Raw genomic sequence first — 23869 nt, 5'->3', positions numbered from 1 at the left:
AGCGATTTCATTCTGCCTTGTGATCAAGTTTGCTGCTAACTTCTCTTTTCTATTAAGATTTCATTAGTAGTTCATAGTTGGATGGGAATTCTACCTCACCATGTACTGCTTCTGTGCCTTTTATCAAAAGACCTGTTTGAATCTCAATCCCACCATCTGTAGAATTAAAATAATACTGTTACCTATATCATGGGGTTGTGAGGATTAAATGAGGTAATGTTTATAAGGCAGTTAGCACAATGTCTGGCACACAAACAGTACTCATTTTTATAAATGAACAAACCTTGTCTCATTCACTTTTTGTCTCTTACAGCATCTTGTATATGGCAAAATCTCAAATGTTTATTGAAAACACAAGTATACCTGCCCTTTTATTTTACTTGCTAGTTGTATTTGTTTTAAGCTGGTAGTTCTTTATTCCAGAGTGATTGGGGTAGGGAAAATACCAAGAGAATTGAAATGTTCCAGTCAATGTTTCCATACTCAGCCATCCTAGACCAACTCTAGAACTAAACTTGAAATTTTTCATGGTGAGCTGGTCTTTGATGTGAAGCCTTACAGCAGCTCCTGTGAAAGGTGCCACTTGGATACCAATTATGTTGTCATTGTGTTGTGACTTTAGAAGAAGGAGTCAATTTGTCTTTTGTTTGCCCTAAGAAGGAGTGCTAGCCAGGACACGTGGGTCACCACTTTGTGTAATTGTATTTAAAAAATGTGCAACGAGCCTGTTTGCGATGCAAAATTAGGAGCGCTTCTAATTTCAGCATTTCATTGTACTAGAGTGTCTGTCCCTGTCTAGGGACATGTCACTTAGGCATTTAAGTCTTGCTTTGAGCTTTAGAAAGGGTTGGACTAGCTGCTTTATTTATACAGAGATACATTAAAAGCAAGAAGGATCAAGGGGCCACTGATCCTTTGTTTGGGTTCTGGAAGATTCTAGTGTCATCTCTTTTGGAGCAAGTTGGGGAAAAGCCAACCCAGTTTTGTTGTTTTGTGGTCATTCATTGGCAGCGTGTTGGTAAATGGATGGAAAAATGGCACTGCAAAAAACAAAAGAAGTTGAATTTTAGTTTGTTGAATTATAGTTGTTTTAACATGAATGTTATAGCTAAAATATTTTACTGTTATTTACTTTATCATATTCATCTAGAAAAGGCTCACTTTCATTATCAACATAATTTTTTTTTTTTTAATAAAAACAAAAGCCAAGTTTATTTGTTCATATCTTGCATTTGAAGTACTCCTCATGACATCCTTGGCCTGAGACTGTTTGCTATATATAGCTTTTAACCACCGCACAACTTCAACCAACCACTTTACGGGGTTTTCCCTCTCTGTCGATTTTACAGAGGCCAACCCATTCCTCTAGCTTCTTGGTGTCATCAAGTATAATTAGGTTGATTTGGTGTTCCGCACACAGGGCCTCCACCAACTTGACACACATAGATTCATCGCAGTTGGGTGCAAGCACACAAAGATGGGCTTGGTGCTCTCTAAGGCTTTGGCGGCTACCTGAATTCCACACGCCAGGCTGTCATGGATGAGGGCGGTCTTCAGCACCTCTTATAGAGCAGAATTAATGTCAATTATACCTCCAGCAGGAATGCCGTCCTCGGTCATGGCAGTGGATAACTGGTGGAGCCCAATCTTGAATGCACCCAAGCCTCTGCCCCCGTGCCATTTTGCGCTGGCAGGGAAAAAGCTTGACATAAAAATGTTAAGATATATATTTGACAGATTTGGAGAAAAGTCACTTTATGTTGGGATAACCTGCAATTTGAAGAACACAATACTAGAAAAAGACATGAAGTCAATGTCCTGAAGTCAAATACAAACTCGATGCCTCAAATTTAGAGTCTAGTATTGCATTTTACATGCCATTTAGAAAGAGCAATTTCCTATATTTGAACTTGACTCCAATGTGAGGCATTATTATGTTGCCTTTTAAAATCTTTTGTGTTTTCTTACCTCAAATGGACTGTCAGGTTCTACATTGTTTGGGTTCAAGGCTCCACACAGCTCAAAGTAGACTGAGTGTGCTTGGGTCACTCAGGATGTAGGCTTAGATGCCAGGAGCCCTGTTTCCTCTGCTGGATCATGAAAAGTCACCTTGGAATTGGACCTCTGGGTCTTTTAGAGAATCCTGTACTCTTTTGCCATGTGCAATTGAATCTGTGGAATCATCTTCACCAATGTCAGATACCCTTAATTATTCTACTCTGGGAAAATAATTTGTTGGTTCATACAAAAGTCTAAATTAAAGGCTTTATTCCTTGGAAAAACCCAGTTTGCCCAGTAGTTCTTGATATATTTTTGTCACAGTGACCATCTGGCTCAACAATCTCTGGTTGCCTAATACCTTGTTGGCTCTGATTCAGCTGGTATAAGACCTAATCCAGAGTTTATGTTACACTGAGCATTAAGGCTTATACTTACAGAAGTCTATTGAGCCCTTTACTACCATGTATTCATGAATCCAAGCATTCATCAATTTGTGTGTACATTAATTCATTCAGCAAGTATTTCTTGAGCTCCATTAAATGCCAAGTTCTCTAAGAGACACTGGGAACAGACTCTCAGCATACTTTGTTTTTCAAGCAAAGGTCTACGCTGTACCTGCACTCATGAAGCTTATAGTGCAGATGACATTTTTTCCCCTAAATAATCACATATATAAATGTAAAACTATAGCTTTATAGCTTTCATAAGTTTACAAAGAAAATCTTTGTAGTGCTACAAAAACCTAGAATGAGGGAATGTGACCTACCCAAAGAAGTGAGAGATTTATTTAACTGCTTTAAATAAAAAAAGAAAAAAAAAAGAAAGAAAGAAAGAAAAAGAAGTAGGAGCGAAAAGCAGAGTGTGTTAAGTATAGTGCGAGGCCTTGTAATGAGAAATAACATATCTTTGCCAAAGAAATAAAGGAAAGCCAGTGGCTAGAGCATCAAAGATAAGAGAGAAAGATGGCAGGTGATTGTGGAAAGAAAGGCATGGGTATGACCAAGTGAACCTTGTAGGCCATCTTGGGGATCTTGGCTAACATCCTAAGACCAATGGGAGGTCATTGTGTGGTTTAAGCAAGGGGTCGTGGAGGGATGAGCAGTTAGTGTGGTGACAAGCACATAGGAGAGTGGCATATTAAGATCTATATTTCAAAAGGATCATTCTGAATGTAGTGTACACTGGTACACCAATGTGAATGCTAGAGTAGTAGTAGAGGATGATAAGTTGGATAACATGGTGTGGGTTTCAAGAGATAAAACTCATGGATTAAATACGGTGAAGCAGGGAGAGGACAGAATTAAGAATTCCTCTTGGAGTGTGGCTTGTATAACTGTGTGGTGTTGCCATTAACTAGGACAGATAACTCTGAAAAAAGACTGCTTGTATCTTGCTTGTCTGCCTCCCCTTTGTGCATACAGTATACCCCGCATAGCAGTATATACATCTGTTTGTTTCTACAGAGTGTTAAGAAGGCAAATTCAGTGACCATTGATGCAACATAAAATTTAGACTCACTCGTTCCACTGATGTTAGTGTTGCTGTGGGAAGAGTTAAATTATTATAACCAGTCAGAGTAATGTAGTGGAAAGGGCATGAGCTTTGTAATTTAGACACACTTAGTTCTAAATCCTGACTTACCACCTCTTAGTTTTGAGTGTTGACAGTTTATTTTAAGACCTTTCAACCTGTACACTATTGACATTTTGGGCTAGATAGCTTTTGGATGTGAGTGGCTGTCCTGTGCATTTTAGGATGTTAAGCAATATCCCTGGCTTCTACTCACTAGATGCCTGTATCTCTGCCGCTTTGTTATGACAACCAAAATGTCTCCAGACTTTGCCAAATAGTCCCCAGGAGGCAAACGTTCCTCTGGTTGACAAATCCTTTATCTTCTTTGAATAATAAATATATAATTTGTAAAACAGCTATGATCTACATACCTTCTCAGCTGATATTTATTTGGTACATACAAAATTAGAAATATACAATTAGATACTAAAGCAAATATTTAGAATAACCAGGTAATCATAACCAATTATAAGTTTTAAAAGCTGAAAAACATCAACATCAAAAAATATCAGAATACTTTACTTTCATTAGGCCTCCTTCCAGGACCTTGAAAAGAGGGTCCTGCACAAGTGAAGAGCCCTGAAACTCCATGGCTTTCATAGAAGGCAGGCCTCTGAACAGACTTCATCACATTTGCAAGATGGAAATTGGATTAGAACAAAAGTCATTGACTCCCAGCCCTACATGGGTTCTCCCTAGCAAAAATGACTTGACTCTACTTACAAGCAAAAATACTATTTTTCCCCCCTCATACTGTGTGCTACCAACATCCACAACAAAAGCCTTTTTCATTATTACAAGTACTTTTTACACCTTAGAAGAGAATAAAACTTCCATTATTCAATCTGTCTTTGAAAAAGAACCTTCTGTTATTTTAGCACGCTACTTAATCAAGTGACAGTGTAGACTCAGTTTAAAAGCCTGTTGATTGGAAGATTGAATATTCAGTGCCCAAATATGCAAAGGACCAAGATTATGGGCCTTATTCTAAAAGTTATCGCTGATCTTATCACCTTAGAAACAACTTCCCCTAAAGCCTCTTTATGAGTTTCACTGAAGAAATAATTGCCTGTTCTGAAATTGGTTGGAATGAGCACAGGTATCTAAAGATCTATTAAGAGATTAAACTTTCAGGACTAGGCAGCTATTGGCTACCACGCATGTTTATGAAATTCAATATGGTGAGAGACTTGGCCACCGTAGAAATGACCTCTCATTGTGTTCCTAGGGTTTTCCATTCAGGAAACTTTTCTTCTTTTGAAACAATTCAATTTATGGCAGCCAATTGCATTAAAAATTTGCTTTGGCTTAATCAGGCTTATATTGAACTCTAATCTCCAGTTGCTATTTTAATTTCAAAGAACAATAGCTACTGTATTTGTTTTCTAGCGATGCCATACAAAGTATTGCAGACTGGATGGCTTAAACAATGTAAATTTATTTTCTTAGTTATAGAGACTTGGATTTCAAGATCAAAGTGCTAGCAGGGTTGGTTTCCTCTTTGCCCTCCCTCCTTGGCTTACATATGGCCACCATTTTACTGCTTCTTTCCATGGTGGTCTGTGCATGCACCTCTGGTGTCTCTGTGTGTCCTAATCTCCTCTTATAAGAACACCAGTCAGATTGGATTAGGGCCCACTCTGATAGTTTCATTTTAACATAGTTACCCCCTTTAAAGGCCCTATCTCCAAAGACAGTCACATTTTGAGGTACTAGGGTTAGGCTTCTACATATGAATTTGGGGGTCACATTCAGTCTATAATAGCAACCTTATATAGTTTGATAGAAATTTACTGTTTATGAAATCTTTTCACATATATTATTTTAACAGACTAAGTATCTTTAAACACTCAGTAATTATGACAAGGAGTAATTTCATTTTCCCTGCATTGCCGGACATGTCATGGAGCTATAGCGGTTTAGAGTAGTGCAGTCACTGCTTAATTCATTACTATGACCCCAATATAGTTGTCTTTTGTTTTGATCCTGAGTTTTTCATGATGAAGGCAGCTTATTTTTCAGTTTGTGTTGATTAGTGAGAGAGATGTATTTTGGTAGTGACATACGAACAACTAATGTGACTTCTTAAACTAAAAGAAAAAGAAATCAGATTCTGAGCTGATTAGGGTAAGCTAAAGGTCTCATTGTATACCTCACTTTAAGTACTGCTATCCCTGACAATCTGAACTCTCACTCTCACTCTCTGGATATTGCATATAATAATTTTCCAAAAGTTCTGGAAATTTACTCCCCCCGGAAAATCATCTGTTGTATGAAATATGCATGTGTATACTACTAAAAACATTTAGGTTACACATAAGTTCCAGATGAGAGGATGTACAGTCTTAATTTAGCTGTTTTTCCAAAAGGACTTAATGTCTTATTTTTGTTGCTCAAATATAGTGTACATCGTTACTATTATTTTCCTATATTCATGGGACTATGTCTTCCAAGCGGATGCAAAATCTCTTGAAGAATGTTAGTGAGCCTAAGAGACCTACAAAAGCCCATAGATTAAAAGGAAAGTTGCAAATGATCAGAACTATTGAGAGAAGTGTGAACATAAAAGTGATTGAACGAAAATTAAAAAATCTTAGATCTTGCTAAGGAGTCTGGATTTAGTGAAGTAAACCGTGAAAATATCGAAGAACTGTTAACATCAAATAGTGAAGGAATCACTCTCTAGAAAATCATTCAACTTGATGTTCATTATTACTCCAAGAAAGAGCAACCCTTATTCCACTGTAAAGTTTTAAAATAAATTTTGGGAAGTATACAAAATAGTTCTTGCAAGTAAGTGTGATTGTGTCTTGAGTAAAAACATCACATCTAAAAGTTGCAGTTGTAAGTGTATTTCCTGCAGCAAAAGGACCCCAATCATGTTATTTTGAAGGTTTGTTAGCTTCTCTGGCCCATTGTCTCATAACTGGCTTTAGTCAAAGATTCACGTCCATTCTTGAGAACCTGAAAGAGAGGATTACCTCTTCTTTTTTAGATTCACAAAGTTGGCAATTTACTGTGTTACTTAGCCCTTCAGCAGCTCATTCTCACTTACATTCATCCCCAACTAAAAGCAGTATGACCACAGCCTTCAAACCCCTCTTCTTGTCACCAAGCCTTACTAGAGAAATTCTTCCATTTGTAGAAACCATTAAAAAGTACTTCACTAATGGTGATTTCAACCATTGTTATCTGTAATGTTAGTTCACTATTTGTATTATAGTATATTTTCATCGAAGTATAGATGAAAAATATAATTTTACATGATACTATGCAGTATCCAGTTGTCTTAGTGTTAGATAATTAGAAATGGATATTTACTTCTGCATCCCCAGTGTTCAGATGTAGTAGAAGCTCATATTTTTGATGAATGAATGAATGACGAACAAAATAGCCCTCTCTAACATTGCCAACTTCTAGGCTCCCTGGGAACTTCATCACTGTGTGAAACTTTGTACAAAGAAATGTGTTCAGAGTTACAAACATCTTTCACATAAAATTTTGGAACACAAAGTAGGGGTACTGCTCCATTTCGTATCAGAATATTTTTCTGGTAGAATTTCCTATGATTCCCTTTTTGAAAGCCAACTATGTTTTTCTCTTCCTACCTGATCTATAATTGTTCATTTCAGTGTCTTGTACTTCAGATACAGAGTTACTTTTACTCTCCAGCTGAAACTACTCCACTGGGATTGTGCCTAATGTGCTACCCTGCACACCAAAAGATCAAATAGGCATAGTCTAAAAGTCGTATGCAATTACATGCTGCACAAATGGCTTTGGATGATGACAACAGCACCTTTATTCCACTCCAGACAATTAGCTACTGATGCTATGGCTCCAGCCCTGCCACTCCTGTCCCCTATGCAGACACACAGTTCCCTCTCACTATAACCTAAGAAAGCTGAGAATGAGGCTTCTCTCTTGCTCCTGGTGCTGACGTCATGGTGGGGTATCACTTAATTTCCATGTACTCTGCCTTCTGGGGAATTTTTCTGGTGTGGCCCAACTAGGAGGGCATCTTCTCGTTAATCCCATTGCAACATCTGGTAAATTCTTTCCTTTCTGTTAGGGTTAAAGATAGAATTTGTCACTCAGATTTACAATACAGTAAAAAATATTTTTCAAGGCTTTCTTGGAAAGGCTAATTTCTTAGGCAAGTATGTGGGAATGTTGACTTATTTCTACTTATTTGTTTTTGTTTGGTTTCCAGTAATGAAAAGCCATGAGATAAGGGTACTTACCAAGGCCATAACAAAATTATGTACTTTGAGTATGTCCTACAGTTTTATTTTCTTATCTGACTTTCCTTCTTTCTCACATGGAGTTGGAAATTATTTTTCATTTTAAAGCACTCATGCAAAAGCGTGTGTTTCTGTCCATTTCATTCTGTTGATCATTTCTATTGACTAAGGATCTTGAGAAGTAAATTCAAATTTATAGTAAATTGAAATTTCATAGAGGGGAAAGTTACATCAACTTGAACACAAATAGCTTCTTACAGTGTTACTGTATATTTTGAAACTGTTCATCCAAAAACAAATCATATAGTCAGAAAAGAAATCCCTACAGAAATTATGAACTCTGAAATGATTAACAACAGTTGCTAACATCACAAAAAGAAAAAACAGCCATGCTTTCCTTGCCTCCAAGTGGAAGAACACAATACTACCTCTAAAATATTCTTGCCAAAAAATTAAATCTGAATTTGATCAAACCTACATCTAACCAGCGTTTTCCAGGTAATACAGGGACAAAGGAGCATGTAAACACCACAGGAATGCAATCAGCAAAATTCCATACTTGTTTACTTAACAAATAAATTGCAAGGAGGAACAAAAAAGGAGTTGGAGGGGAATCTGTAGATTTAAAGGGACTTAAGGAACTCATCAACCTACCCTTGACTGGTTCCAGAGAGAGAAAGATTTGGAATTCTTGCCCAAATTCTTCATTCCACTGATGAGAGAATGCAGTCTTAGTAATGATAATCAACTTGGCCAAGGTCATTCAGCTATAATAACCCTGACTTTCAAAGCTCTTATTTTCTAGTGCCATATGTCTTAACGGCAGCAAGGAGTATCTTACACTGTACATGTAGGTCATGATTTCTGACTTACACAGAGCTCAAATAGAAAGCAATTAATGGAATAAAAATTTTTCTTGGTCATGTGAGCAGATAGTATTTATTTTTCTTAATCAATTTCAATTTTTTCATTGGTCATATGCAAAAACTGTAATATCCTATCATATTCTACATTTGAGAAAAGGAATTCAAATAAAACGGAAACTTAAAAACAACTCATAATTCTTATCCTCAAAGATTAAATTTACCCTTTCCAGGTGCATGGCATTAGCTAGGGAGGATATACATGTAATGCTGAATTTGCCTTTGAACCAAATGTATAGCAAATCATAAAGTACACAGCCAAAATTAAAATAACTTCATTTGATTAGCACTCTTGTTCATGAGCTAGAATTAATATAGACCAGAGCTTCCCTAATCCTTTTCATAAACATATTTGAAAGCTGATGTCATAGTCTACTGTATAAGGAGACAAACTTTCTCTGCATTTAACTGAATTTGGATTGAAATAAATCTCTTAACGCAAGATCTCTTTCCTTATAGTTTTGTGACAGTGAGCAACAGGAGAAAGTCAACACTGGGAAAGTAAGCACACAAGATACGTTGTGGAAATCTGTTTTTTCTTTTTAAAATATATTTCTACATCTACACTTACACCACATGTGTGAGATGTGGAAGGATTCAAGACATGGGAAAATTCAATGTATGAATAGAGGAAAGATTCTGAATGCTTTATCATATAAGCAGAAAAAAATATATATATTTTGTAAATATGGAAGAATTAGGGCACATGTTTTTTCACCACTGTTCTCTCATTATTGCCATTCTTTCCTTAATTTTTGAACTTGATGAAATGTTCATGAATGTATTCTATTCATAGATTGACATTAAAATGTTAAGACGAGTGGGATATTCCAAACATAAGGCATATTTGTCTGTTAGTTATGTTGTAGAAGAAGTGGCTGCTGACAGCACCCAACTTCTTGAATATAAAGATATGGTTCATTCATTGAACAATAGGGGTGGTTTATCTTAATATGTGACTTTTTTGGTATCACAATCAGGAAATAATCACTTGATATTAAACTGCTATATCAAAATCGGAGTGTTTTTGAAGTAAGCAAACAAACAAATTTTGATTGAGCACCTACTGTGTGTAAGACACAGGGCTCTGAATGTCCTTTAGAGAGAACAAAATGAATAATACAGCACTTCTAGTAAATACATCCTTTAATCCTTCTTAGAGAATTAACTGGATTGTAAGAAAATATATTCTCTCAATTTCTCATTGAATGCAGAGCACTCTATCAGAAACGGAAAATGTATTAGAATTAGAAGTCATATGATTTAAAATCTCATTGCACACTAGATATGTAGCCACCATATTTTTAGATTCATAATAATCACATGATCTGACAACAGAATACAATATTTGAAATCAGGAATTACAGAACTCATTTTTTTGAAGAAAACCCTAACTCAGTCCATTTGTTTATTATAAATGGTCAACCTTCATCACTTTGGGACAATTTAGACAAAGAATCATGTCAAGGACGAGACAGGGAAACTCAGGTACTGTTGTGTAGAAACACCAATCAGTAATTTTTTTTATTGAATTGTCATATCTGTATTAAGTCAATCAAAGTATGCATCTTCATTGGCCCTGCTCTTGGCATATTACACTGTATTTAAAAAGTATAATTTTCTGTTGTCCAGGTTAATAAACATTTATGGTGAAATGGATAATCCCAAAGAGTAGTCTATTGTGGACTTTGCTCAAACCATTTGTTCATTCATTCATTCATTCATTCACTCGCCCATTCACCAAATACTTGAATGACTCTTTTATGCAAAGTATTGTATAATTATCCCTGTTTTTTTCTTGTCTTTTCACCATATCCTTCTTTACTAGATTCTTGTTTTTAACATATAAGTAACTAAATTATGTCTCACCCACTTTGAAAAATCCTTGAAGTTGTCATCCCCTGTGTTCCTATCTCGTTATTTTTATAAACTTTAAAAAATTTAATCTGTATTTCAGTATTTCTTTATCCCTCCACTATACCAACCCATAGGAGTTTGTAATTTTTCTTGATCACATCCCTGAAATTGACATTGCTATGGTAACCAATAACCTAATTACTATTCAGTTGAAGAGAAATTTAACCATTTTGCATCATTTGGCACTATTAACTGCCTCCCTTCTTGGTGCTATCCTTCAATGACTTATGTGTTGTCATGATGGAGGACGATTTATGGCACACTTTAAAACACACCTTCTGTCAACCGTAGCTCACACCAGACTGATTGCACTGAACAAGTAGAAACTTGTCACACACTGTTAGTAAGGGTCGACGCACCACTTCTCGTATTGAAAATCCCGGCCTTTCCATTGGGTGACACTCAGCAGTAGCATTCTTTGAAGTTTGTGATCACAACGGAAAGGCTCCATGTCAAACATCACTTCTGGTACTGCAATTTATGTAAAATAAAAACATTACGGTGTGTCCTCATCCACCTTATTCAATGAATCTGGCACCATGCGACTTCTGGCTCTTTCCCAAAGTCAGAATGATTCAGGACATTGAGGCAGCTACGACAGTGCAACTAAAGACACTCATGAAAGAGGACTACCAAAACTGTTTCAAAAAGTGGCAAGGATGATAGGATAAGTGTATTCAAAGTGAGGGGGAGTATTTTGAGGGGGATTAATGGCACTGTGTCTTTTACTATAGTAATTTTTTAAAATTTAACCATTCAATGTATATTTTAATCACAACTTGTATGCGGAAAACAGGAAGAGCTTATAAAGATTTGGGAGGGAAACTAGTAAATACACAAATATATGAGCTAATACATAGAATTGGATTATGAAGTCTGACTGACACAAATTAGTGATTTTTCTCCAAAGCCAACTTTACAAATAATTTCAATGATATAATCAAACAAGAGGCCCAAGCAAAGCAGGGAGAGGTCTGGGACATTGAAGATGGTTCCCCAGTTATTTCCTTCCCACATTGAACATGAACTTTCTGGTCCAAAGCAGGTAAGGACTCTAAATGAAAAACAGGAAGAGCTCGGTTTTCTTGCCTCTCTTTTGGTTTCTCTACCATCTGTCTCCTGCACTACTGCTGGAATTATCTTAAGGCCAATCTTTAGATTACAACTATGCTTAAAATTCTTTTTTTTTTAAATTTATTGGGGTGACAATTGTTAGTAAAATTACATAGATTTCAGGTGTACAATTCTGTATTACATCATCTATAAATCCCATTGTGTGTTCACCACCCAGAGTCAGTTCTCCTTCACCATATATTTGATCCCCCTTACCCTCATCTCCCACCCCCACCCGCCTTACCCTCTGGTAACCACTAAACTATTGTCTGTGTCTATGAGTTTTTGTTTCTCATTTGTTTCTCTTGTTCTTTTGTTGTTTTTGGTTTATATACCACATATCAGAGAAATCATATGGTTCTCTGCTTTTTCTGTCTGACTTATTTCTCTTAGCATTATACTTTCAAGATCCATCCATGTTGTCACAAATGTTCCTATATCATCTTTTCTTACCACGAATAGTATTCCATTGTGTATATATACCACAACATCTTTATCCGTTCATCTATCGAAGGACATTTTGGTTGTTTCCATGTCTTGGCCACCGTAAACAAAGCTGCAATGAACATTGGAGCACACGTGTCTTTATGGATAAATGTTTTCAGATTTTTGGGGTAGATACCCAGGAGAGGGATGCTGGGTCATATGGTAATTCTATTCGTAATTTTTTGAGGAACCTCCACACTGCCTTCCATAATGGCTGCACCAGTCTGCATTCCCACCAACAATGTATGAGGGTTCCTTTTTCTCCACAGCCTCTCCAACACTTGCTACTATTTGTCTTCTTGATGATAGCCATTCTGACTGGGTGAGGTGATATCTCATTGTGGTTTTTATTTGCATTTATCTGATGATTAGTGATGTTGAGCATTTTTTCATATGCCTATTTGCCATTTTTATGTCCTCTTTGGAGAAATGTCTCTTCAGGTCCTCTGCCCATTTTTCAATTGGGTTGTTTGTTTTTTTGTTGTTGAGTTGCATGAGTTCCTTGTATATTTTGGGTATTAGCCCCTTACCGGAGGCACTGTTTGCAAAAATCTTCTCCCATTCAGTTGGTTGCCTCTTTATTTTGTTGATGGATTCTTGTGCTGTGCAGAAGCTTTTAAGTTTCATATAGTCCCATTTGTTTATTTTAGCTTTTACTTCCATTGCCTTTGGAGTCAGATTCATAAAATGCTCTTTGAACCCAAGGTCCATAAGTTTAGTACCTATGTTTTCTTCTATGCAGTTTATTGTGTTAGGTCTTATGCTTAAGTCTTTGATCCATTTGGAATTAATTTTGGTACATGGTGACAGATAGCAGTCTAGTTTCATTCTTTTGCATGTGGCTGTCCAATTCTCCCAGCACCATTTATTGAAGAGGCTGTCTTTGCTCCATTGTATGTTTTTAGCTTCTTTGTCAAAAATTATCTGTCCATATTTATGTGGTTTTATTTCTGGGTTCTCAATTCTATTCCATTTGTCTATGTGTCTGTTTTTTTGCCAATACCATGCTGTTTTGATTATTGTAGCCCTGTAGTACAAGCTAAAGTCAGGGAGTGTGATTCTTTTTTGAATGACAGTATTGTTCTTTTTTCTTAAGATTGCTTTGGCTATTCGGGGTCTTTTGTGATTCCAAAGAAATCTGATGATTTTTTGTTCTATTTCTTTAAAAAATGCCATTGGGATTTTGATGGGGATTGCATTAAATTTGTATATTGCTTTGGGTAATATGGCCTTTTTAACTATGTTGATTCTTCCAATCGATGAGCACGGAATGTCTTTCCATTTTTTGTGTCTTCTTCAATTTCTTTCAAAAATATCTTATAGTTTTCAGCATATAGGTCCTTCACATCCTTGGTTAAGTTTATTCTTAGGTATATTATTCTTTTTGCTGCAATTGTAAAAGGAATTGTTTTATGTATTTCTTTTTCTGAGATTTCATTGTTAGTATATAGGAATGCAATGGGCTTTTGTACGTTGATTTTGTAGCTGGCAACTTTACTGTATTCGTTGATTGTTTCTAATAGCTTTTTGGTGGAGTCTTTAGGGTTTTCTATATATAGCATCATGTCCTCTGCAAAGAGTGATAATTTAACTTCTTCATTCCCAATTTAGATGCCTTTTATTTATTTCTCTTGCCTGATTGCTCTGGTAAGGACTTCCAACACTATGTTGAAAAGCAGAAGTGATAGGGGACAGACCTGCCGTGTTCCTGAATGTAGAGCAAAGGGCTTCAGTTTTTCACCATTAATTATGAGATTAGCTGAGGGCTTGTCATATATGGCCTTTATTATATTAAGGTATTTTCCTTCTATACCTATTTTATTAAGTGTTTTCATCATAAATGGATGCTGTATCTTGTCCAATGCTTTTTCTGCGTCAATTGATATAATCATATGATTTTTGTCCTTTATTTTGTTTATGTGATGTATCACATTGATGGATTTCCGTATGTTGAACCATCCCTGTGCCCTGGGGATGAACCCCACTTGGTCGTGTTGAATAATCTTTTTAATGCATTGTTGTATTCGATTTGCTAGAATTTTGTTTAGGATTTTTGCACCTGTATTCATCAGAGATATTGGTCTGTTGTTTTCTTTTTTTGTGTTGTCCTTACCAGGTTTTGGTATCAGGGTAATGTTGGCCTCATAAAATGAGTTAGGGAGTACTGTCTCTTCTTCAATTTTTTGGAAGAGTTTGAGCAGAATTGGTATTAGATCCTCTTTCAAGGTTTGGTAGAATTCACTAGTGAAGCCATCTGGTCCCGGACTTTTGCTTTTGGGAAGGTTTTGGATGACTGATTCAATTTTGTTACTGGTGATCGGTCTGTTTAGATTTTCCAGTTCTTCTTGGTTCAGCCTTGGAAGGCTATATGTTTCTAAGAATTTGTCAATTTCTTCTAGGTTATTGAATTTGGTGGCATACAGTCCTTCATAGTATTCTTGGATGATCCTTTGTATTTCTGTGGTGTCCGTGATAACTTCCCTTTTTTCCTTTCTGATTTTGTTAATTAGTGTCTTCTCTCTTTTTATCTTAGTGAGTCTAGCCAACGGTTTGTCAATTTTGTTAATCTTTTCAAAGAACCAGCTCTTTGTCACATTAATTTTTTCTATTGTTTTTTTTTTGTTATCTATTTCATTTAGTTCTGCTCTGATTTTTGTTATTTCCTTTCTTCTGCTGACCTTGGGTTTTACTTGTTCTTTTTCTAGTCTTTAAGGTGTAACACGGTTATTTATTTGGGATTTTTCTTGTTTCTTGAGATAGGCCTGTAATGATATAAATTTCCCTCTTAAAACTGCTTTCTCTGCGTCCCGAAAATTTTGGTAGGATGTATTTTCATTGTCATTTGTTTCTATGTATCTTTTGATCTCTCCTCTAATTTCTTCTTTGACCCAGTCGTTCTTTAAAAGTATGTTGTTTATCTCTATGTATTTGTGTCTTTTCCTGCTTTCTTTTTGCAGTTGATATCCAATTTCAAAGCATTGTGATCAGAGAATATGCTTGGCATGATTTCAATCTTCTTAAATTTGCTGAGACTGATTTTATATCCCAATATGTGGTCTATCCTTGAGAATGTTCCATGTACACTAGAAAAGAATGTATAGTCTGATGTTTTAGGATGAAGTGCTCTATAAATGTCGATTATGTCCATTTCATCTAATGTGTCATTTAGGGTTGCTATTTCGTTATTTATTTTCTGTTTGGATGATCTATCCATAGCTGTCAATGATGTATTTAAGTCCCCTGGTATAATTGTGTTTTGGTCAATTTCTCCCTTCAGTTCTGTTAGTGGTTGCTTGGTATATTTCAGTGCTCCCTGATTGGGTGCATAAATATTGATGACTGTTATGTCTTCTTGTTGTATAGTCCCCTTTACCATTATGAAATGTCCATCTTTGTCTCTTATTATTTTTTTTCACCCTGAAGTCTGTTTCATCTGATATCATTATGGCTACACCTGATTTTCTCTGGGTACCATTTGCTTGGAGTGTCAATTTCCACCCTTTCACTTTGAGTCTATGCTTGTCCTTGTAGCTGAGATGTGTCTCTTGGAGACAGCATATGATTGGGTTTAGTTTTGTGATCCAATCTGCTACTCTGTGCCTTTTTACTGGTGAGTTCAGTCCATTTACATTTAGGGTGATTATTGATATGTGAGGATTTCCTGTCATTCTATCTTTAGTTTTCTGGTAAGGCTGTGTCTACATTGTTTCTTTGCCTTTTTGTTGTTGTCTATTATTTCTGTGTGGTGGTATTCTATGATGTTTCCCTCTGTTTCTTCTTTTATTACAGTATATATTTCAGTTCTGGATTTTTTTTGAGTGGTTACCCTTAAGTTTATGTAAAAGAAAGATTGATATTTAGAGTATTCCATTTTTTTTCAGCACACTTACTTTCTCCATTCCCATATTCCGGTTCAGGCCTTTACTCTCCCCCTTTTTATGTTTTGGTTGCCACAAGTTGTCCCTGTTGATGGTGGTCAAATAGCCTCCTTTAGTATTTCTTGTAGTGCAGGTCGTGTATTAGAAAATTCCCTCAGCTTCTGTATGTCTGGAAAGGTCTTTATTCCTCCTTCATATCTAAAGGATATCTTTGCTGGATATACTATTCTTGGCTCATAATCTCTCTCTTTCAATAGTTTGAATATTTGGTTCCACTCCCTCCTGGCTTGTAGAGTTTCTGCTGAAAAATCTGATGAGAAGCTAATGGCTTTCCTTTGTAGGTTACCGTCTTCTTTTCCCTGGCTGCCTTGAGGATTCTTTCCTTGTCATTTATTTTAGACATCTTCAATACACTGTGCCTTGGAGAAGTCCTGTTGGGATTGAGGTAATTAGGTGTTCTATTTGCTTCTTGGATTCGAGGATCCAGTTCTGTCCACACGTTTGGGAAGTTCTCTTCAACAATTTGTTTGAATATATTCTTTGTTCCCTTCTCTCTTTCTCCTCCTTCTGGTATGCCCATTATTCTTATATTGCTCTTTCAGATGGAGTCAGAAAGTTCTTGTAGAGTTCTTTCATTTCTTTTAAGTCTCAAGTCTCTTTCTTCTTCCATCTGTGTAATTTCCAGGTTTCTATCTTCGATGTCACTGATTCTTTCCTCCATCTGGTGAACGCTACTACCTAAGCTGGTTATTTCATTCTTAATTTCTTCTATTGAGTTCTTAATCTCCAGAAATTTTGTTTGGTTCTTTTTAAAAATTTCAATCTCTTTCATAAAATGCTCATGTTGTTCTTTGATTGTGTTTTTGAGTTCATTAAACTGCCTTTCTGTGTTTTCTTGCATCTCGTTGAGTTTTTTCAGAACTGCAATCTTGAATTCTCTGTCATTTAAGTCACATATTTCCATATCTTTAAGTTCCTTTTCTGGAGACTTTTCACTTTCTTTCTGAGCTGTCTTGTTGCCTTGGTTATTCCTGGCAATTACTGATTTATTATTTCTCTTCCTAGACATCTGCAGGAGTGGCTTCTGCAACAGGTTGATAGGAAGAGGTCTTTCTTTTGTTTTCCAGTACTTGTTGGTAGAATGGTTTATTTTCTCTCCGACTGCAGCCTTTTTTTTCTCTCTCTCACACGGTAGTGCTATGTTTTCTCTGCACTATTCCAGCTTCTCACACAATGAGGGGATTCCTTGGGAGACAGGCTTCTCCTCTGTTAATAGTTCACTTGGGTCACAGGGCGCAGTGTCTGTGTGGGTATGCGGAGAGCTTTTGAAGTTCCTAAGCTCTTCCTGCACCAGATTCAGAGCCTGTGTGTTTCAGCAGTTCTGTTTACTCCTGCAGGGATCTGCCCAGACAGGTGGGGCCAGGTGCAGGGTGAGTTGTGAGAGGTGGCTCAGAGCAATGGCTGCCCTACTTCCTCAGCTCCCTCCCCTTTGCCGGAACTAGTTGGGCTGCAAATCTGTGTCTGCGGTCCATAGTTCTCAGAACAGCAAATATTCTGTTCTTTTGATCTGACACTGCTACTGTCCCACTTCTAGCACTGGGCAGGGGGGGCAGGGCGAGCTCTGGGAGGGTAGGGAGGGGGCAGCTAGTCAGTGCCTAAGGCTTCTGTTCTCTGCTGGGCAGTGAGGGCTTAAACCACCATTTTCGGCCTTCTTCCCTCAGTCTTTTCTCCGAGGTCTCTGCCATGAGCGTTGGGTTCAGCCGTGTTATATGCTGCCCCCTCAGCCCTTTGGGCCATAAACGGAGCCCTAGCAGTCTGAGTTCTTCCCTCTCCCACAGCTGCGGTAGTTCCCGGATGCAGCGAGCTCGGAGCACTGAGCTAGGTCTGTGTCCTGCGCGAGCGCGGCTCCGTCTCTGCACTTCTCCCTCCCCTCCTCCCCCGCTCGCGCGATTAGCCCACCTTTAGGTGATTTCGGTAGTGGGCCTCTTCGTCTTGCCTGTCTGCTGTGCAGGTAGTCCTCTGTGGAGTTATTGTTGTTCAATTAGTTGTAAATTCCAGGGGAGCTTTACAGAGGCTCACCTCACCCCGCCATTTTGATCTCAGATTGCTTAAAATTCTTAATGGTAACCTATAGCTATCAAGGTTATGTTAATACAAAGCCTTCCTAATATGTCCCCTGTTATCTCTCTACTCTTATCTTCCAGAACTAGTATTCTTATTGTCAGTCATTATGCCTGCAATTCCACAAATGGATCAAGCTGTTTGCCATCTGCGGTTGCTGTCTTTTACAAAATGCCTTTTCACTATCTATTTAGATCATTGTTTTATATTCCTTATGCTGCCTATTCGCTTATGTATTTTATTATATTAATAAATTTTTTAATACCACAGCAGCCTTCCTTTTTTTAAAAAAAATAAATCATGCCAGGTCAGGATGAATAATCATTTAAAAGTATTATTGAATTCTATTAATGATTAATTCTATTAATCATCAGTTCCATTTGAGTTTTTTGTACCTATGTTTATAAGGGAGATGGACATAACATTAGTTTTCTTTTATTTTGCTATTATTGCTAGGTTTTGGTATTAAAATAATGACATTCAATTAAATGAGTTGTAAATTTTTTTATCTTTTAATATCTACTGGCATAATTTACATTGTATTCAAATTAGGTTTTACTGTACAATTCAAAAGAACTCAGCATAAAATGATCAGATAACAAAGACTTATTTGGAGTTAATTATTATAACTTTTCAAATTTATACATATATTACTAATAATTTTTCTGAGCTCTGCTCCTTTTAGTAAAATTTTGGAATGATATATTTTCCAAGAAAATTATCTACATGGAGGTTTTTTTTTTTTTTTTAGCTTTATTAACATATAATTGAGAATATCGTTCTCTTCTAATTTTTCATTTCCTCTCTATCTATTGTCATATTACTTTTGTGAATTCTTTTTTTCATGTTGAGTTTTATCAGAGATATGTCTATTTCTCTATCCCCTTAAAGTTCAGCCCTTGAATTTGATTGCCAACATAATTGCCAATACTTTGTTTAGTTTTTAATAATTAATTTCATCTTCAAATTTATTATTTTATCCCTTCATCTTTCTTTAAAGCTTGTTTCCTTTTTCAAATTTGCAAATTAAATTTCTAACATAACCAACAAAAATAAAAACCATGGAAAGAAAAAAAAACAGAATAGTAAAAGATATGATAAAAAGAAAATAAAATCTATGTGGAAGAAATTTATATATATATATATATATATATATATATATATATATATATATATTAACAGAAATAAGGGAAAAACAGAATAAACTCACTAGTTAAAAGATAAATGTAGTCAGAATGCCTAAAACTTAAGGAAGTTTACAGAAAGATAAAAAAGTAAAAGGATGGACTAAAATCAAGCGAATGCTTACTAGAGGAAGCTGCATTAACTATAGTATTATCAGATAAAATGGACTTTAAGTTAAATAATTATTGGAGATAAAGAAGGTAATTACATAATGATAAGAGCTTCAATTCACCGAGGAAAGTACAATAATTTATAATTTGTATATTTTTGATATAAATTCAGAGTGGTAGAACACAACACAACATACTTTTCTCATAATCAACAGATCAGGCAGATAAAAACCATCAGTAAGGATACAGAACATGTGAATAGCACAATTAATAATCTTGATATATGAATATACACAGATTACTAAAGGCATGGAATGAATACTCATTTCTTTGAAGCATTCTCCTGAAAAATTTATGAAAATTGACTACACATTATATGAAAGCAAGCTTTAACATAATTTCAAAAAATCAAATTTTCTCTCAAAATGTCTATTCTATAAGAGGTGCGTGTCCTTTATCTCTCAGGAATTTGCATTTAAGAGCTTGAGTGAACTGCCATCATCAACACTGGAGATATTTTTTCTTTGAACCAAGTGCTGCAAATGACAAGGACAGTGTGTTTTATCATTGGAGTGTCCTGCCTTGGACCAAGTACCCATGGTTGGGATTGGATAGAACAGTCAGTGCAGGCTCACAGAACCAGAGACTGAAATCTTCTGATTTTACCTTCCAGGTGTCAAGGCAGGAGAGTTTACAGTTGCTACTCTAATTGGAGTCATATTGCAAGTCTCCGTCCACAAAGGGATGATAAAATGCTCATCGGACCAAAATGAACATGTCTGTTGGCTTTGCATCACAGTTGGATATGCCTCCTTCTCTTTCTTATTAATAATTATATGCATATAGCTGTCCATGTTATGTAAGTTATACAGTAGAGCCCATTTTATAGCTAATTTATCCAAAGTAAGCACTTTTGATCCGGCCTGCCCTTTGGGCTGACATTTGACCTCTGTTTATACCTCGGGTCCATCTTAGCAAAGTGTCCTGAATCTCTAATTCTATAGGTCAAGTCTCAGTATAACTGCAATTTCTCTGAACTATTGAAGCCTAAATATGGCGTACAGTGGGGAGACAAAGGTCAATATATATATATATATATATATATATATATATATATATATATATATATGAAAAGAAATATTCAATTACAATACAAGAAAGCTCCAAAATGCCACTGGATTCACTCTTTTTGTTACAAAGGTCATTGTACCTTCTATGGCATTTTCACTAACTAAGGTTTTGAAGCATTTTCTACCCTATATCAGAGAGCTTGTGCAATGGGAACTCCTTGGTTTGTTGCATTGCAATGCACACTATGGGAGTTTATTAAGATGGTACAAATTGTTCATATTCTATGCCTTCTGCAAAGGAATTATATATGATATTTGAATAAATTTTAAAACCACATATCACAGAGAGTGTATAAGAACAACTAGAATGTAGTGAATTAGTTAAGTGTTTGTAAAACTCGGTAAAATTTCAACACCATCTCACTACAATGTGTGTTAAGCCTGTTCTGTGATTTGTTGGGTGTTTGTTAGGATGAAAAAGCTGGAATTCTTATGCAAGGAAATCACAGAAACAGATCATGGAAAATGAACAATAATAAGTGACTCTTCGTGGGATGTAAACATTTCTAAGGAACATTGAGAACATATATATATATATATATATATATACACACACACATATATATATATATATATATATATATATATATATATATATATATATATATATATATATAAAATAATTCTTCCTTGGAGAATGAATGGGAGGTTCATGAAAACAGAGAGAGGTAGTGATATTTGAATTAGATGAGCAAAATAAAGAAACTATAGGAATGTTAGCATTGGCTACCTCATTTGTTTCTGTGTATAGTTACAGGAAGGTGACCATGTGATATAACCATTAATATTTTAGAAATGAAGATACTGAGCTACATGGAGGGTTTGTGATTTCTCACAAGGCTTTTAGTAAACAAGCATAAGATTTGGAATTAGAAACGGTGCTTTTTGTTTTTTCCACCCTCTTGAAGTTGGGTGCTTTGTTTCATACCCCAACTATTTTATACAAAATATATTTTCTTCAGGAAGATGATACACAATTAATGACAATTGCTGCTGATCCCATTCACATGCCTGAAATGAGGTGTGAAAGCAGCAGTAGCCCTGTTGTCAAATAGAAGTATATTTTATTCCTGTTGTCAGTATTAGAAAGGAATGCCATTTGATGGCCAAAAACATAAAATCACTCATTTTTGGTTGTTCATTTTTCAAGAAGTAATATTAGATAACATTTAGTTTTCCTGTCTTTTTTCTCTTTATTGAATTTATATATATATATATATATATATATATATATATATATATATATATATATGAGAGAGAGAGAGAGAGAGAGAGAAATGTGCACAGATAGGTGTTCAGCTATGTGCATTTTCACTGAGTACACCTGTGTGATAAGTAGCCACACCAAGAAACAGAACACGATCAGTGTCCTTAGAAGTCATGCGGTGTGCTCCCTTTTAGTCACCAAGTCACAATCATTATTCTGACTTCTCACATCACAGATTAGTTTGCCTGTTTTTGAACTTTTCTGTAAGTGGGATCATCCAATAGGTCCTCTTTTATATCTGCTTTCTTTTTCTCAACATTTTTGTGAGATTCATTTATGTTGTTGCATGTAGTTGTAGCTTACTCATTCTCATTGCTGTATAATCCACCATGTATACACATATTGCTTTTCTTTCTATTGTGAGGGGCGCTTGTTTTGGACTATGAATAATGACATTGTAAACACTATTGTGCTATCCTTTGTCTTGCCTAACTTAAAATTTTTATAGAAAGTGCTTTAGGGGGTAAGTTAAAAAAAGTGTAAGTCAACTTTGTTACAATTTTTATAGGTAGTTTAGAAGTAGGAATAGAAAGAGAAATGACAAAAGAATTGGAAAGGAGAGAGAAAGGAGAAAAAAAAGGGTACTACTGGCAATGTTCTCCCTGATTTACAATTATTATAATTGTGATACTGATCATGATGGTCATGATAGTAACAACTATTGAGCATTTGGTAGGTGCCAGGCACCCTACTAAATGTTTCATATCTATCATTTCATTTGGTTTTCAAAACAGTTCTATGAGAATGTTACAATAATTATTCATATTTTATTTTATGTAGGAAACTGGGGCTTTCATATATCAAACTACTTGCTTAAATCACACTGCTATAGAGGAATGGAACCAGGATTTGAGTTCTGCAGTCTGTCTTTAAATTTAGTGACCTTAACCATTGTAGTCTTACATTACTTCTTAAAATGTAGGGAATTTTATTGCTATTTTACAGCTGAAGAACCTGGCTCAGGAAGGTAACCTGCTCAAAGCCACATACATAGGAAATGGTAGACCCCGTATACAAAATGATAGACCGAGAGAGCCACATTTTTTAAAATACAGAAACAAAAGAGGGGACAAGAAAAGAGGAAAGAGATAAAATAGGGAATAAAAAATCACTAAGCACATTTATCAGTTAGTGTGCAACCTTGAAAAGAAAAATCACTGTCAGTTTTTAAAAATGGCAGAATTAATTACAGTGAATGCGTTATGTAAGTGACGATAGAACCAAACCAGGCAGTGGATAGTGTGGTAACCCAGAGATTAGCATTAGTAAGAAACCAATCACCATTTGTAGACTGCAAGGACAAAAGGAGTCACTAGTACTGGATCTCAAAGGTCTGGGTGACCCAGTGTAAGTTGGAACCACAAGGACTTATTTGGTGCAATAACATGGAGATGACCAGACATGAACTGGGACTTACTGGATGGAGAAGATCCAAGAATTACCAGAGGTGCCCCCAAGGCTGAGGGAGAAATGTGGGTTTATAGGAGCCTTGGCTGTAAGCAGATTACCCTGGTAATAGAGAGAGTACTAGGAAGAAATAATGAATGCCAGCACAGAAACCTGTGCTCCACCCCAGATGTCTGATTCACTGAGTTTCAGATGGAAACTCAGATATTACATTTCTAATGAGCTCCATGTGCTGTTGATAACTGGCCCACAGAAGGTATTCGGAGTAGAACTGTTCTGGTCTTTAAATGTAAACCTTTTATTGAGTGAGTCATTCAACTGTTCCTTCGTAGGATCTTCTTGTCACCTCAAATATAGTGGATATTATTATATTCAATGTATATATAATATCACCCACCTTTAGCACAGTGCTCCACCCCCAATATATACACAAACAAAAAAGGGTTAGCATTAGCATACAGTAAAAGCTCATTTATTAGTCAGCAAATATCTCTGTCAGCCAAAACCTTATTTTC

General features: G+C 36.0%; 1 long non-coding RNA gene and 1 pseudogene across 1 annotated transcript in view; one reads left to right on the top strand and one right to left on the bottom strand.

The window, feature by feature from the left end:
* Positions 1–23869, top strand: part of LOC141567099 (uncharacterized) — a 231428-nt gene that overhangs the window by 8301 nt on the left and 199258 nt on the right. The gene's annotated exons all lie outside the window — the stretch shown is intronic.
* LOC148758229 (small ribosomal subunit protein eS12 pseudogene) lies at positions 1220–1754 on the bottom strand (annotated as a pseudogene).

This window comes from Rhinolophus sinicus, chromosome 5 (genome assembly GCF_057876585.1).
Source record: "Rhinolophus sinicus isolate RSI-liver-muscle chromosome 5, RSI-T2T, whole genome shotgun sequence".
Taxonomy (NCBI): domain Eukaryota; kingdom Metazoa; phylum Chordata; class Mammalia; order Chiroptera; family Rhinolophidae; genus Rhinolophus; species Rhinolophus sinicus.
Note: the sequence above shows the minus strand (reverse complement) of the source record. Positions and strands in the feature narration are given on the sequence as shown.